Raw genomic sequence first — 16,221 nt, 5'->3', positions numbered from 1 at the left:
GCATTAGAGACTCTAATGTGCTAATGGACGATCCTAACAGGCATTGATGCTTATTTAGAGACTTGCTTCCAAATTAAACTCTCCCTTTCATTGAGAGTCAAACGAGGACCTTAAACTGCTCTAATACTAGACGTGTCATTCTAATGATAGTGCGTGTACGTTTCTCCCTGAACTCAATTTCTTAACACTAATTGTTATCTTTAAGCGGCTAATAGCTGATATTGACTTCATTAAGATTGTAGAGTCTGTTTCATTAACAATTTCAGCCTGTATAATTCTGCACTAAGAGTCAGAGGTTTGCACCCTTCTAGTCTTAGAGAGGTTTTCCCTTTCAGTATTATAAACCATTTTACAAATCACATATTTGACAGTTTTAGTGATGCATTTTCTCCCATTTTCTCCCATTTTGGTGTAGTCAATTTGTCTTCCTCTGCTGGTGGATCCCTGATTGCAGTCGAGGTGGATATATTGCTGCTCACGCCTCCTCCGACCCACGCACAGCATTCTGTACAGGCGCCTCTCTATCTGCCAATCAGGGTCCTTACACAGCGTTTGAAGACCCCACCCACATCAGCAGAAACGTGTCTGCTGCAGGCACTGCCAATTATGCCCGCTAGATGGCGACCAGTATCAACAGTTCGAACCGAGGAGTTCAGAATCTTGGCGCTGGTGTGCTAGCAGAATATCCCGCTGCGCCACCTGGGCGCCAAAGATATCAACAATTTAAGACATAAATAGATTTTTCTCAGTCTTCTTTATTCTCAGTCCAGCAGTGACACTAAGGTGTTTAAAAACTCCAGCAGCGCTGCTGTGTCTGATCCACTCATACCAGCACAACACACACTAACACACCACCACCATGTCAGTGTCACTGCAGTGCTGAGAATTATCCACCACCTAAATAATACCTGCTCTGTGGTGGTACCTGACCATTGAAGAACAGCATGAAAGGGGGCTAACAAAGCATGCAGAGAAACAGATGGACTACAGTCAGTAATTGTAGAACTACAAAGTGCTTCTATATGGTAAGTGGAGCTGATAAAATGGACAGTGAGTGTAGAAACAAGGAGGTGGTTTTAATGTTATGGTTGATCAGTGTATAACGAGATAATATAACAACATGACAACCACAACAATGAAGCCAGTTTGCATCAGTACGGCGTCTGAATGCACATTAAACTCTGCACTTAAAGATCTGTGTGTTACATTATATATACATACATTTTTAAACTCTAATGATGTGGATATTTTGCATCACGTCCTAGTATAAAGGTAAAACGCATTTATCATCCTGTAATAACGACACTAATGACATCAGGAAAAGCTTTAATACACTGACCGCGTGTCCACTTTTATTGCTGTGCTGAGTTAGCGCTTGTAATGAACGGTTAGCAGTTTATTGCCAAAGCAAGTGAGGGTTAAGGGCCTTTCTCAAGGGCCCAACAGTGGCAGCCTGGCAGTGGTGGGGCTTAAACCAGCGACCTTTTGATTATTAGTCAGTACCTTAACACGGTGAAGCAGCATTTAGCTGTTGGGCTGCATATAACTGGAACAGACTGCCAGAAGATATTAGATGTTCCTCAAATGTAGAAATGTTTAAATCCAGGTTAAAAACTTTTCTTTTTTCTTGTGCCTATGATTGAGCTCGAAATTTTTGCTATTACCCTCATTTTACAATATTTCTTTTAGTTTTTCATGCTCTTAATAATTCTTTATAGAGTAGTGCTGTTTTAATTTTATATTCTCTAAACTGTAGGGTATATTTTCCTTTAGTTTTCATGTTCTTAATTTTTATCTCTCTTGTTTGAATTTCATGTTCTTAATTGTAACTAAATGTTTGCAAGAAGTCTTTCTGAGGTTCTAGATCTCAGGAATGTTTTAATGCTTTTAATTTTTCCTTATGTAAAGCACTTTGAATTGCCACTGTGTATGAAAGGTGCTATACAAATAAACTTGCCTTGCCTTGCCTTAACCACTAGGCTACAGCTGCCCTACATTCATAATGTTGAACTGGCTCCACTCACAATGTTAATGTTGCTCTTACTGTTCTACATCACTCCACTGTTCACTATATTATTCATATTATTATTTTATCAATAATGCACAAGTAACTTGTTAATATGAAACTTTCTGATGTATTTTATATTTTGATCAGACACGACAAGCTCGTCGGGTATCGATCAAAAGAAATTAGCAAAATTTTGCAACCCTACAGTGAAGCTAAACTGGAGTCAGGAGACACAAAATCCTGTAATATAAACCACTAAAGAAAAGTCTCCAGCTGACCTGAGATCAGTTTATCGCGGCCGCATGAATTATAAATGCACGGTTGTTTCTTAGCAGGCCGGATGGAGCACCGGCTCTTCTTCAGAACGAGCTGCAGTTCAAGTGGTCTCGTACGATCAGGATCCGCTCCAACCTGAATAATTCAGCCACATTTAAAAAAACCTCACTGCGTTTACAAGCTCATTATTATAAGTGTCCTGTTCTAATATTTCAAATCAGTGCTTGAGCAGCTACACAGAAACTCATCGTCTCGTTGGCCACGTCTGTCAGTAACCAGACGCTAACATGGCATCACAACAGACCCCGTATGCATAATTCAGCTGAGGTTTGTTAGAACCGATTCATTTGGAGCAGAGCCACAAAACGCCACCTGATTAGCAAAAAAATAACTGCTCGATCATTTCACCTGTTGTGTGGAAACCAAAACCTGCATCTAGTTTTAGCTCTCATACACCAATACTCTAAAGGTTCATACAAGCATGTAAACAGTCAGGGTCATTTCCTGTTTACAGTAGCAGCTGTGCAAAAAATATAGCGATCCCCCTTAGGGGTCACTAACAAGAAAAAATATGCCCGATTCCCGATTTTTTTAACAAAATGAAATTGAAGACAAATAATAACAACGTTTCCTTTTATTATTTCTTTTAAAAAATGTAATAAAATAAAATACTGTATTTGTGCTTATCTTTTATTTATCTAAATAATGAAAGTCCTTTTATTTTTGAGGTAGGTACAAACTATGCAAAACAACGCTGCACATTTCCCTTTTTGTGTAAAAAAAATAACTGAAATGAAATAAATCCCACATTAAATAAATAAATGAATAATACAAATAAAGAAAGTGCCGCTCAGGTGGCGCAGCGGCAAAGTACGCTAGCTCACCAGAGTTGGGGTTTCGAATACATCGTATCGAATCTCAGCTCTGCCTCACCGACTGGGCTAGGCGGCAGCATGAACAACGATTGGCTGTTGTTCAGGGTTAGAGGGTAAAAAATCGGATCATAGGTCCTCATAACTGGTGCGACTGCGGCCCCTGCTGGCTGACTGATGGCGCCTGCACAGGGCTGAGGAATAATGCTGATGGGGGTGTGGCCCTCCGTACACAGTGCCCGTCGGTGTATGAACTCGACTCGTGCGGGTGAAAAATGCAGTCTGTACTGACTGTACGTGCCGGAGGGGGCGTATGTCAGTTGAGAGGCGTCCTCAGTCAGCGGTGAAGGGTCGAATCAGTGTAGAGGACGCAATCGGGGTAATTGGACACGACTAGATTAGGGGGAGAAAATTGGGGGAAAAAAGTGGGAAAAATTATTAAATAAAAATTAAAGAAAGAAAGTATCCTCATAAATAAATTTGGCTGGAAAATTCCGAACCTGGCAACCCTGTAGTGACGTCAACCAGGCGAGGTGAATAGCGCCAGCGCCCTCTGCTGTTTAAAGTGAATATCGATTCATTATACATGTAAACCCATTTGAATCGTTACACATGTGAATCGATTTTTAACTGTCTTGTGGTGCATCGTTAAATCCCTAGTATTTATATTTATTATTGCTTATGTATTTATTAATGTTAGTCCACTATAACCACCATGCGAACCTTAGAATCGGTGCACAGTTAAGGAGGAATGAACTAAAATCAGAGGTCACTCATTTTAAATCTGCAAGTACCATTTACAAATCAAAGGGTACAATTTTGCTCTGTTGGGGGTACAGTTCACAACTCTCGTCCATACCGGGCTGTTCAAATCCCATCGTGGCTTAGTGTCCTCCAGCCGTGCTCCAAAAGTTCCTGACCTGTTCACTAAAATACACACCAGCCCGTCAATTTGTGTGCTCACCTTACAAAACGGGCCTCATGACAAACATGAGCAGAATTCCAATACAGATTCCAAAATAGCTCCGGATATCCAAGAGTCCAAGAGTTCAAGAGTTCAAGAGTTCAAGAGTCAACGAGGTGAACTTCACTTCCAAGAGCTGTAACTGACACTCACACACTGACATCTGATACTCAACTAAATATATCGACTGATAATTAAACTAAAACAAATGTTTTTGATAGCGTCATTTGCACGAGCACATTTTTCATTCATTCACTTTTAATAACTGCATTAGTCTGGTCAGAGTCCAAGTGATTCCAGCACCACTTAGATGTACTGGGTGCAGGGAAAACACACAGTGGACATAATACCACCCATTACAGGGAAACACTCACTCTCACACACACACACACACACACACACACACACACACACACACACTCGTACACGCAAACTCATTTAGGAGCAATTTAAAGCAGCTTATTCACCCACTGTAAACAATCATTAACATCTCTGTCCTGTTGCCACATATTAATATAACATTTGGAGCCTGGGTGGTGCAACGGTAAATTACACTATTACTCCAGAGTTTAAATCCTCAGCAGTGCTATCAGCCATTTGGGCGTCTACTTTCAGGGGATAATGCACTGCACTGTGTTACTGCACTGTGTTACTGCACTGTGTTACTGCACTGTGTTACTGCACTGTGTTACTGCACTGTGCCCTGTGATTCTGGAAAGCTGAACCCACCACAATATTATATCATATATTTACACCGATCAGCCATAACATTAAAACCACCTCCTTGTTTCCACACTCACTGTCCATTTTATCAGCTCCACTTACCATATAGAAGCACTTTGTAGTTCTACAATTACTAACTGTAGTCCATCTGTTTCTCTGCATGCTTTGTTACCCCCTTTCATGCTGTTCTTCTATGGTCAGGACCCCCACAGGACCACCACAGAGCAGGTATTATTTAGGTGGTGGGTCATTCTCAGCACTGCAGTGACACTGACATGGTGGTGGCGTGTTAGTGTGTGTTGTGCTGGTATGAGTGGATCAGACACAGCAGCGCCGCTGGAGTTTTTAAACACCCCACTGTCACTGTCACTGTTGACATCCAGCCAACAGCATCCTGTGACCACTGATGAAGGTCTAGAAGATGACCAACTCAAACAGCAGCAATAAATGAGCGATCGTCTCTGAATAATAGAGTGGACAGTGAGTGGACACGGAATTTAAAAACTCCAGCACAACACACACTAACACACCACCACCATGTCAGTGTCACTGCAGTGCTGAGAATCATCCACCACCTAAATAATACCTGCTCTGTGGTGGTCCTGTGGTGGTCCTGACCATAGAAAAACAGCATGAAAGGGGGTAACAAAGCATGCAGAGACACAGATGAACTACAGTCAGTAATTGTAGAACTACAAAGTGTTTCTATATGGTAAGTGGAGCTGATAAAATGGACAGTGAGTGTAGAAACCAGGAGGTGGTTTTAATGTTATGGCTGATCAGTACAGTGAAATGTACAGTATGAATTCCTCAAACACAGTGGAGTAGAAATCTATCTCTAAAAAGCAGAAATACAGCAGCTGTATAACTCATCATTATCAGCTTAGTGAAAAAAGAGAAAAGCTGGACGCTGAGCCAGTCGATCACTGTTATCTAATAACATTTTATTGAGAAACACTGCACATTAAAAATGCATGGGAGATTCATTCTGCCTGCACTGATATTCAAACAATGAACTGTCCATCTGATATCTCCACTGGTCAGTTTGCTCTTTATGGACAAAAGTATTGGGACACCACTTCTAATTTCTGAATTCATGCGTTTCAGCTACAACAGTTGCTAACTGGTGAGCAAATTATATCTTTTCAACTTTGCAGCAACAGTTTAGGGAAGGTCCTTTCCTGTTCTGGCATGACTGTGCCCCTGTGTACAAAGCAAAGCTCTATAAAGAAACTCCAGTGTCCTGCACAGAGCCCTGACCTCAGCCTCACTGAACAGCTTTGGAATGAACCGGAACATCAACTGAGGCTTTCTTGACCAACATCAGTGCCCGGCCATACTAATGCTGTCATCTTTCGGCTGGATGAGCACAAATTCCCCCAGACATCCTTCAAATCCTTGTGAGAAGCCTTCTCAGAAGAACGGCTGTTGTTATAGCTTGTCACTCTATTCTAATAGCATTTGTTTTTGAAATGGGATGTCCAACTAGTTCATGATCGGGTGTCCAAATACTTTTGGCCATACACCGATCAGGCATAACATTATGACCACCTTCCTAATATTGTGTTGGTCCCCCTTTTGCTGCCCCATATGCAACAGACTGTGATGCTCTGTGTATTCTGACACCTTTCTATCAGAACCAGCATGAACTTCTTCAGCAACCTCAGCTACAATAGTTCATCTGTTGGATCGGACCACACGGGCCAGCCTTCACTCCCCACGTGCATCAATGAGCCTTGGCCGCCCATGACCCTGTCTCCGGTTTACCACTGTTCCCTCCTTGGCCCCCTTTTGATAGATACTGACCACTGAAGACCAGGAACACCCCACAAGAGCTGCAGTGTTGGAGATGCTCTGACCCAGTCGTCTAGCCATCACAATTTGGTCCTTGTGAAACTCCCTCAAATCCTCACGCTGGATCATTTTTCCTGCTTCTAACATCAACTTTGAGGATAAAATGTTCACCTGCTGCCTAATATATCCCCCCCACTAACAGGTGCCGTGATGAAGATATAATCAGAGTTATTCACTTCACCTGTCAGTGCTCATAATGTTATGCCTGGTCGGTGTTAGTATCAGCCTGATGAACGCCTTGTTAAATCGTGAAGTCTCCAGGACCTCGACCATATTAAAGTGCAAAAACCGTTTATTTAGGGTGGGAGCTCCTAGTAACTTGTTTACACCCTATTTACCAACTGCCAGAATACACACAACACACACAGTACACACACACACGATGATTAAAGTGGAAGCAACCCTCACATGTGATGAATACACCTTTCAGCCTTCTCTAGGCCTCTAGTCCGTGCGGTTGAATACAGACCTCAGTGTGCAATCTGTACCTGAGTGTTTTCCTTCTATTTACAACATCATTTCTCCACAGTACGTCTGACCTTTGCGCCGAATCGCCTTGTGGCCTCTTTTCTGTGAGACAAAATGATGTGTCAATAAAGAGCAGACACGTGGGAGCTGAATTAAACCGCAAAATTCACAATGAAGAACGGAAATCAACCCAAATCCCTGTGAACAATAGGACATACAGACGTACAAACAGTCGCGTCTCGCCTCGCTATTGAATCATGAGGTGAAGCCTCGCACCTGCAAGAATGAAAAGAACCCAAGTGCAAATGCTTTAACCAAAAAACTATATTTAACATTTCTGTTGCCACATGTTATTATAACATTTGAAACTTGGGTGGCACAACGGTAAATTACACTAGCCCCCTATCGCTGGGATCCAGGGTTAAAATCTGCAGCAGTGCTATCAGCCATTTAGGCGTCTACATTTAGACGTAATTATTGTCTGTCTCTATGATTGTCTGCTATGTCCGGGGGTAAAGGGAGATGAATTGATGTCCTGTCCAGGGTGTGTTACTGCACTGTGATTGTGGAAAGCTGGACCCACCACAATATTATATCATATCATGTACAGTAGACCCTTGACTTACGAATATAATTGGTTCTGAAGGGCTGTTCTTAAGTCAAAATGTTCGTTAGTTAAACCTATTTTTCCCATAAGAAATAATGTAAATAGAATTAATCCGTGCCAGACCTCTCAAACCCCCCCACCCTTACCTAACCTTTCTAATGTCTTAAATGGTCGTTTTTGTTATAAATACAAGTATATTTTCCCTTAATTTTAAATTATAGAATAGACATTACTGTAATAAACAATAATAAACAACAATACACAGTAGTACTGTACTGTACATAAACACACACCACATTTCAGTACAGTACGTCTGCTGTATCATACACCATAATACATTTCCTTCTTTTTTAATAAAATGTATCTACCAGAAACAACAATAACTCTCATATTTCTCTATTATTTCCTTCTTTATTTCAAGTGTTGTATTTTGTAATTGCACAAAAGAAAGAATACTTTACTGAGCCGAGTTCCTTCTTCTCTCTCACTCACTGTCCCCTCTGTCTGATACACAGTGACACCTACTGGCAGGAGTAATTATACAACACAACGAATAGTAACAGATTTGTTCATTTTCTCACCACTACGCTTCCTCTGCATCTTTTTTGAGGCCATTTTAATATTGAATTTTACAAAATAAAAAGAAAACACAGAAAAAACACAGTCCGCTGTCCGCTCACTGTATATACATATATATATATATATATATATATATATATATATATATAGAGAGAGAGAGAGAGAGAGAGAGAGAGAGAGTGACCCACCACAGAGAGAGTGAGAGAGAGAGAGACGGTCGGAGTTAACTTGTTCGTGCCGTCACGTGTTTCGCAAATTTCGGTTCGTAATGTTAATTTGTTCGTACGTTAAGTTAAAAAAGATCGTTCATAACCCCGAAATGTTCGTATGGTAAACCATTCGTAACTCAAGGGTCGACTGTATTATATTATATTACGTGAGCTTATGTGGCATAATGGTAAAAGCCACGCTGCTGGGAATGGCAGTGCCTGAGTTCCAAGAGTTCAAATCTTTCAAGAACAATACTGTGGTTAAAATCCACTAACAAAAAGGGATTGTAGGAAATAAATGAGGTGGCCAAAAAAACAGAAACACAGTAACAAATAAAAGACACAAAAACGTCCGCAGCGCTCAACGGAGAAAGTGGACAGAACCGGGAACAGCGCAGAACTGAGAACTGGTTGTCACAATATGACAGGCCCCTCTGGCCCCTCAGATTTCGGAGGTGTATTAAATCAAAGATATCAAGAAATTATATTCATCCAACTCTGCAGCAACAGTTTAGGGAAGGCCCTTTTCTGTTCCTGCATGACTCTGTCCCTGTGGCCTCCAGTGACCTGCACAAAGCTCTGACCTCAGCCTCACTGAACAGCTTTGGAATGAACTGGAACATCAATTGATGCTTTCTCGACCAACATCAGCGCCCATTCATACAAATGCTGATATATTTTGACTAAATGGGCACAAATTCCTACAGACATACTTCAAATCCTTGAGAGAAGCTTTCTCAGAAAAGTGGCTGTTGTTATAGCTGGTCACCTTATTTTAATGGGGCGGCTCGGTGGGTAGCACTGTCACCTCACAGCAAGAAGGCCCTGGGTTGGTTCGATTCCCCTTTCTGTGTGGAGTTTGCATGTTCTCCCTGTGTCTGCTCCGGTTTCCTCCCACAGTCCAAAGACGTGCAAGTGAGATAAACTGGAGATACAAAATTGTCCATGACTGTGTTTGACATTAAACCTGAACTGATGAATCTTGTGTAATGAGTAACTACCTGTCCTGTCATGAATGGAACCAACATGACGCTAAATATAAATAAATAAATAATAAACCTTATTTTAACAGCATTTGTTTTTGAAATGGGATGTCCAACAAGCTCATGCGTCCAAATACTTTAGGCGATATAGTGTATAGTCCTTGTGCTGATGTCTGGCTCCATTAGACATACAACTGCAAAAACGTTGAGCTGTTTAATCTGCAGAATCGGTTGCGTTTTATAGAAGTGAAGTTGTGCCAACTACATCAAATAAAAATATTTATTAGACGGGCAATAAAGAACACGGGCACTAAAGTCAAACGGCCACTTAGCAAATAAACACGAGCTCGAATCAGTAAAAAGCTTTGAAGCTTTACAGGACTGGGTGGGTCAGGATTTATAAACAGACTCAGATGATCTGATTCAGTCTGACGTCCACATGCTTTCAGTTACAATAAAACATTTACATACACTTGGAATTTTAATGATTTCTACAACTGTTTTCAAATTCAGTGGTACCTTGTAACTCAACGTCCCCTTAACTCAAAGTCTTTGAAACTCAACAACCTTTGTCGATAAATTTGTACCCTTAAACTCAACGTTTCCCTTAAACTCAACATGTTCAGTTAGTTTTTTAAAAATGCATTTATTTAATTTTAAATTAACGATGAACAGTTGATTTGTTCAGCGTTCGGCTTGAGCGGTAATACGTCATCAAAGTGTGAATATGAGACGAATTTGCGTTTGTGTGGAATAACCATCAGATCCAGTGTTACAGCTCCACGTGTATCTGTGTTTTTCTGGATTTTCCTCCCTGTTTCACTTTTAAACTTGTGTTACAGCTCGAGGTTCTGAGAGATTGTGAGAATCAGCTTTTTATTTCAGTGTTTTTATATTATATTTGTGTTATTTTCAGTGTATAAGTGTCAAAAACAACCTCATTATATTACATGAGCCTAAATATATATGCAGTTCCACAAGACCAATGAACGTATTGTATAAATAGGCGAGTTTGTACACCTAACAACAGTCAAAAGAACGTCCAGACTTTTACCTTATACTAAATGGACAGTCAGATTTATTTCAAGAAACGTCAAAAACAAAGCTGTCCTAGGCGCCCAGGTGGATATTCCGCTAGCACACCAGCGCTGAGATTCTGAACTCCTTGGTTAGAATCTCGGCTCTGCCACCGGTCGGCTGCGTGCCATCTAGCGGGCATAATTGGCAGTGCCTGCAGCAGACACGTTTCTGCTAGGGAGGCATGACCGGACTATGTGGGTGGGGTCTTCAAACGCTGTGTAAGGACCCTGATTAGCAGCTAGAGGTGCCTGTGAAGAATGCATAGGCGAAAAGAAGGGGTCCACTAGGACCGCACACGGGTCGGAGGAGAAAATATACCCTCCCCGAAGGCAATCAGAGATCCTCCAGCAGCGGAAGACAGACTGACTACACTAAATTGAGAGAAAAAGTGGAGAAAATGCATCAATACAATAGGGAAAAAAACAGCTAAATTAGAAGCTGCAGGTATCACTGCACAGATGAGCAAGCTTTACATTTCCATGGCTGTGTCACGTCTACCAGCAGCTTCTTAAACATGACAAACGAAGAAACAAGAGCGAGTCCGTAATTAAGTAAATGAGTGTGCGTGTGTGTGTGTGTGTGTGTGTGTGTGTGTGTGTTGATAAAAAATAAGATGTTGTAACAACATAATGTGGTAGAAATAGTAGAAATAGACATCAAGTTAAGAAAAAAGTCCATTTATTTCTTTATATAATTTATTTTCATTTATTTATATATAAATAACATCATCCTGGTCAGAGTTGCGGTAATTGTAACTATCTGTGCAGTTGCTGGCCGTCCTCTTCCTCTTTTACCTTCAATTCTTTCAATCAAAGTGTCTTTTCTAATAAACTGGTTCGTATTGTTGTGTCCAAAATTCTCTGGGCATCAAGTGAAAAGTCAGTTTTAATTTGGCCGAGGCCAAATCTAACCTGCATCTGACTGATCCCTCGATCTGTACCTTTTTAAATACATGTAAAACATAAGTGCACAAATGAACTATGTTTATTTAATTGTTGAGCATTTCCACACTGGTCTCTGTGTTAAACTGAAACGTGAACCAGGTGCACAGTATGCAAATCTGCTGGATGCAAATTGAGCATCAGGTATCAGGGTGAATGTGTGGGTATGTGGGATACATCAGTGGTCACTATACTGTAGAGATCTGCCTTTCTGACCACTAACGGAGCTCACAGTGTTTGATCCTGATATCATTAACTGTATTAAAATGTTGCAACACTGAACTGCAGCACAACCAAAATTTTGTCTATTTTAGGACACTGTGGACAGCAAACACTGGCAGGAATGTGGAGTGTATGGCTAAAAGTATGAGGACACCTAATCATGAGCTCGCTGTACAAGCCACTTCAAAAACTATGAGTGTTTATGAGTGTTTATATGAAATGCTCTTCCTCCACAAGTCCAAAGATCAAGGTGTGCTGACTGTCAGGAACTTCTGTCTACAGTCACCTAAACTAAATTTCATTAGGCTTTTTTATTTAGATAGATAGATAGATAGATAGATAGATAGATAGATAGATAGATAGATAGATAGATAGATAGATAGATAGATAGATAGATAGATAGATAGATAGATAGATAGATATACAATATACGATATGCAAAAAAGTATGTACAAATTGTGCATCTGGCAAAATAATAATAGAAGTAGTAGTGTATCTATTCTTATAAACAATATATACAGATATATAAGTATAAATATAGAAATATAGATATCATTATAGTTATTATTATATACAGTATACGATATATTAGTTATAGGTAATTTACATTTTCGGCATTTTGCAAACACTTCTATCCAAAGCGACCTACAATACTGAGACAGTATACAATCAAAGCAATTAGGCAACCTGGCAGTGGTGAGGCTTGAACCGGCAACCTTCTGATTACTAGACCAGTACCTTAACCACCGTGGTGCCCTTTTCCACTGGTGGGTGGGTAATAGGGCAAAATGTCACCCCCTAGAATGCCCACTTGAACAGTATGGTACTACACACCATATCGACAATCACCTGAACTAAACTCCATGAAGATTTACACTGACATTCTTGTGCTGATTATGTGATTTGTAACGAAAAACATATTACTACATCTAAAAAAAAAGAAGCAGTGTCACCTTTAAGCAAGAAGTTCCTGGGTTCGATCCCCAAGTGGGTCGGTCCGGGTCCTTTCTGTGTGGAGTTTGCATGTTCTCCCCGTGTCTGTGTGGGTTTCCTCCAGCAGCTCCGGTTTCCTCCCACAGTCCAAAAACATGCAAGTGAGGAGAATTGGAGATACAAAATTGTCCATGACTGTGTTTGACATTAAACTTGTGAACTGATGAAAAGAACATGTTAAAACATGACGTTAAAATCCTAATAAACAAACAAACATCTATAAAAATAAAAAAAAATTCTAAATCGAAGCATTTTTCAAGTGGTCTCCGACCTTTGGCTCCCACTGTAAATTCGGCCACTTACACCAGTATGAGTACTTCTTTTATTTAAAGCTGTTTATAAACCTGATGATGTTTGCTGTAACAAACTGTAATAGTTTCTATATTTGCCCCAGTCATGTGGTTGTTCCCTTTCATTACTGGATGGGTAGTTGAGGCTGACAAATGAGGCTGTCTGTACAGCAACAGATGGTCTACAGTCAGTAACTGCATACCTTCCACATTTATCTACTTCATACACGGCGCACCTAATGAGCTAAAAACTCTGTATTCCTACTTATATGAACTTGGCAGGAGATTGATGTGAACCAGCTGATGCGTGCAGGATTCGGATTTCCGCTAACACTACAAAACACAAAAACAAGAAAGCCAAGCAGTTCCGTGGGAACCACGCCTTATTATCTGTACCATCTATGTCTCTCAGAACTGACACATTAGGACCGAAGCAGACACAGGCGTATTGCGGATACGTTTCCTTTCCATCAGAGACTAACAGATTCTCGAATTAGCTGAGTATGTTGCTTTTAAAAGAGTAAAAGAGTGCAGGGTGCAAATAAATTGAGGCACTGCTCAATTTGTGTGGGAAACTTGGCGTGAGCTTGATGTCTTGGTGTCCACCAGCAGATACGTGCAGGACCAAGATGTTTACTAACACCACACATCTATAGAGCTACTGCACCCTTCATTCCTAACACATCCAACAAATCTGATCTTTACACAAATCTAATGTGGCCTGTAATCATATAAGAACTTAAAAAACAGCGAGATATCTCCAGTCCACATCAATATCTGCTCTTGTTCTATGGTGGTCCACCAGCGTGCCCACATATACAAACAAAACAAGAGTATGATGGTAAAGAAATGATGTGTGCAGGAATCAGATGTTTCAAAACACCACACATCTAAAGGCAGGACAATACGACACATTAGGACTGAAGCAGACACAGGACGTATATCAGATACGTTTCCTTTCCATCAAACATTAACGGATTGGCAAATCAGCTCAGTATGTTGCTTTTAAAAGAGTCAGGGTGCAAATAAATTGAGGCAAACTTGGACTTGGCAAGAGCTTGATGTCTTGATGTCCACCAGCAGATCTGTGCAGGATCTAGATGTTTACTAACACCACACATCTAAAAGACGAGCCTGCCAAGCAGTAAACCTTTACACCTATAGAGCTACTGCACCCTTCATTCCTAACACATCCAACACATCTGATGTTTACACAAATCTAATGTGGCCTGTAATCATATAAGAACTAGAAAAAACAGCAAGATATCTCCAGTCCGAATCAATATCTGCTCTTGTTCTATGGTGGTCCATCAGCGTGCCCACATACACAAACAAGGCAAGAGTATGATGGTAAATAAATTATATGTGCAGGAACCACATGTCAGGGTGCAAATAAATTAAGAAAGTGCTCAATTCATGTGGCAAACTTGGCGAGAGCTTGATGTCTTGGTGTCCACCAGCAGATATGTGCAGGATCAAGATGTTTACTAACCCCACGCATCTAAAAGACGAGCCTGCCAAGCATTTATAGAGCTACTGCACCCTTCATTCCTAACACATCCAACACATCTGATGTTTACACAAATCTAATGTGGCCTGTAATCCTTTAAGAACTAGAAAAAACAGCGAGATATCTCCAGTCCACATCAATATCTGCTCTTGTTCTATGGTGGTCCATCAGCGTGTCCACATATACAAACAAAACAAGAGTATGATGGTAAAGAAATGATGTTTGCAGGAATCAGATGCTTCAAAACACCACACATCTAAAGGCAGGACAATACAACACATTAGGACCGAAGCAGACACAGGACGTATATCAGATACGTTTCCTTTCCATCAAACATTAACGGATTGGCAAATCAGCTCAGTATGCTTTTAAAAGAGTCAGGGTGCAAATAAATTGAGGCAAACTTGGCGAGAGCTTGATGTCCTGATGTCCACCAGCAGATCTGTGCAGGATCAAGATGTTTACCAACACCACACATCTATAGAGCTACTGCACCCTTCATTCCTAACACATCCAACACATCTGATGTTTACACAAATCTAGTGTGGCCTGTAATCATTTAAGAACTAGAAAGAACTGCGAGATATCTCCTGTCCATATCAATATCTGCTCTTGTTCTATGGTGGTCCATCAGCGTGCCCACATATACAAACAAAACAAGAGTATGATGGTAAAGAAATTATGTGTGCAAGAACCACATGTCAGGGTCAGGGTGCAAATAAATTGAGGCACTGCTCAATTCATGTGGCAAACTTGCGAGAGCCTGATGCATTGATGTCCACCAGCAGATACGTGCAGGATCAAGATGTTTACTGGAGCTACTGCACCCTTCATTCCTAACACATCCAACAGATCCGATGTTTACACAAATCTAATGTGGCCTGTAATCCTTTAAGAACTAGAAAAAACAGCAAGATATCTCCAGTCCACAACATTATCTGCTGTTGTTCTATGGTGGTCCACCAGCGTGCCCACATATACAAACAAAACAAGAGTATGATGGTAAAGAAATGATGTGTGCAGGAATCAGATGCTTCAAAACACCACACATCTAGTTATACAGACGCGTGTCTATATTTATTTGCACCCTACGCATCATTCAGGACCAACAGATCTATCATCATTTGTAATAAAAACTAACAACTCAGTATTTACACATAAACAAACTAACTGAGTTTGATCTCCAGCAGTAACGGGCACTACCTGTATTTATTCACACCCAGCATGCTTTTCTTGATGCCAGCTCATTAAAGGAGCACTGATGGGGTCTGTGATCGTTTAAAAGCCAACCAGAACCAACTCATCACTATAAATATATGCTTTGGTCCTGTGGTGCACCGTTCCCACTGACGGATGGGTCAGAGGGCGATCAAATTGTCGGCCCTCGGTCTGGTGCCACACAGCATATACATACGTGATCCATATGTTCACTACCACCTCACATCTAATGGCACCAGATTGAAACTTAATAGGTACATTTACATTTTCGGCAATTGAGCAACTGAGGGTTGAGGGTCTTGCCCAGGGTGGTGGGGCTTGGCCCAGCAACATTCTGATTGCTAGACAGCTGAGCTATCGCTGCCCACTGCTTAAAAAGCAAAGTGAAATGCTACCTCCTGCACCCCTCAGTACCCACACCAGG

At 40.9% G+C, this 16,221-nt stretch overlaps 1 protein-coding gene across 1 annotated transcript in view; it reads right to left on the bottom strand.

Moving 5' to 3' along the window:
* Positions 1–16,221, bottom strand: part of mgat4b (alpha-1,3-mannosyl-glycoprotein 4-beta-N-acetylglucosaminyltransferase B) — a 187,292-nt gene that overhangs the window by 170,453 nt on the left and 618 nt on the right. The window lies entirely within an intron of this gene.

This window comes from Trichomycterus rosablanca, chromosome 8 (assembly GCF_030014385.1).
Source record: "Trichomycterus rosablanca isolate fTriRos1 chromosome 8, fTriRos1.hap1, whole genome shotgun sequence".
In the NCBI taxonomy this organism is placed as follows: domain Eukaryota; kingdom Metazoa; phylum Chordata; class Actinopteri; order Siluriformes; family Trichomycteridae; genus Trichomycterus; species Trichomycterus rosablanca.
This window is presented reverse-complemented; position numbering and strand designations above follow the sequence as displayed.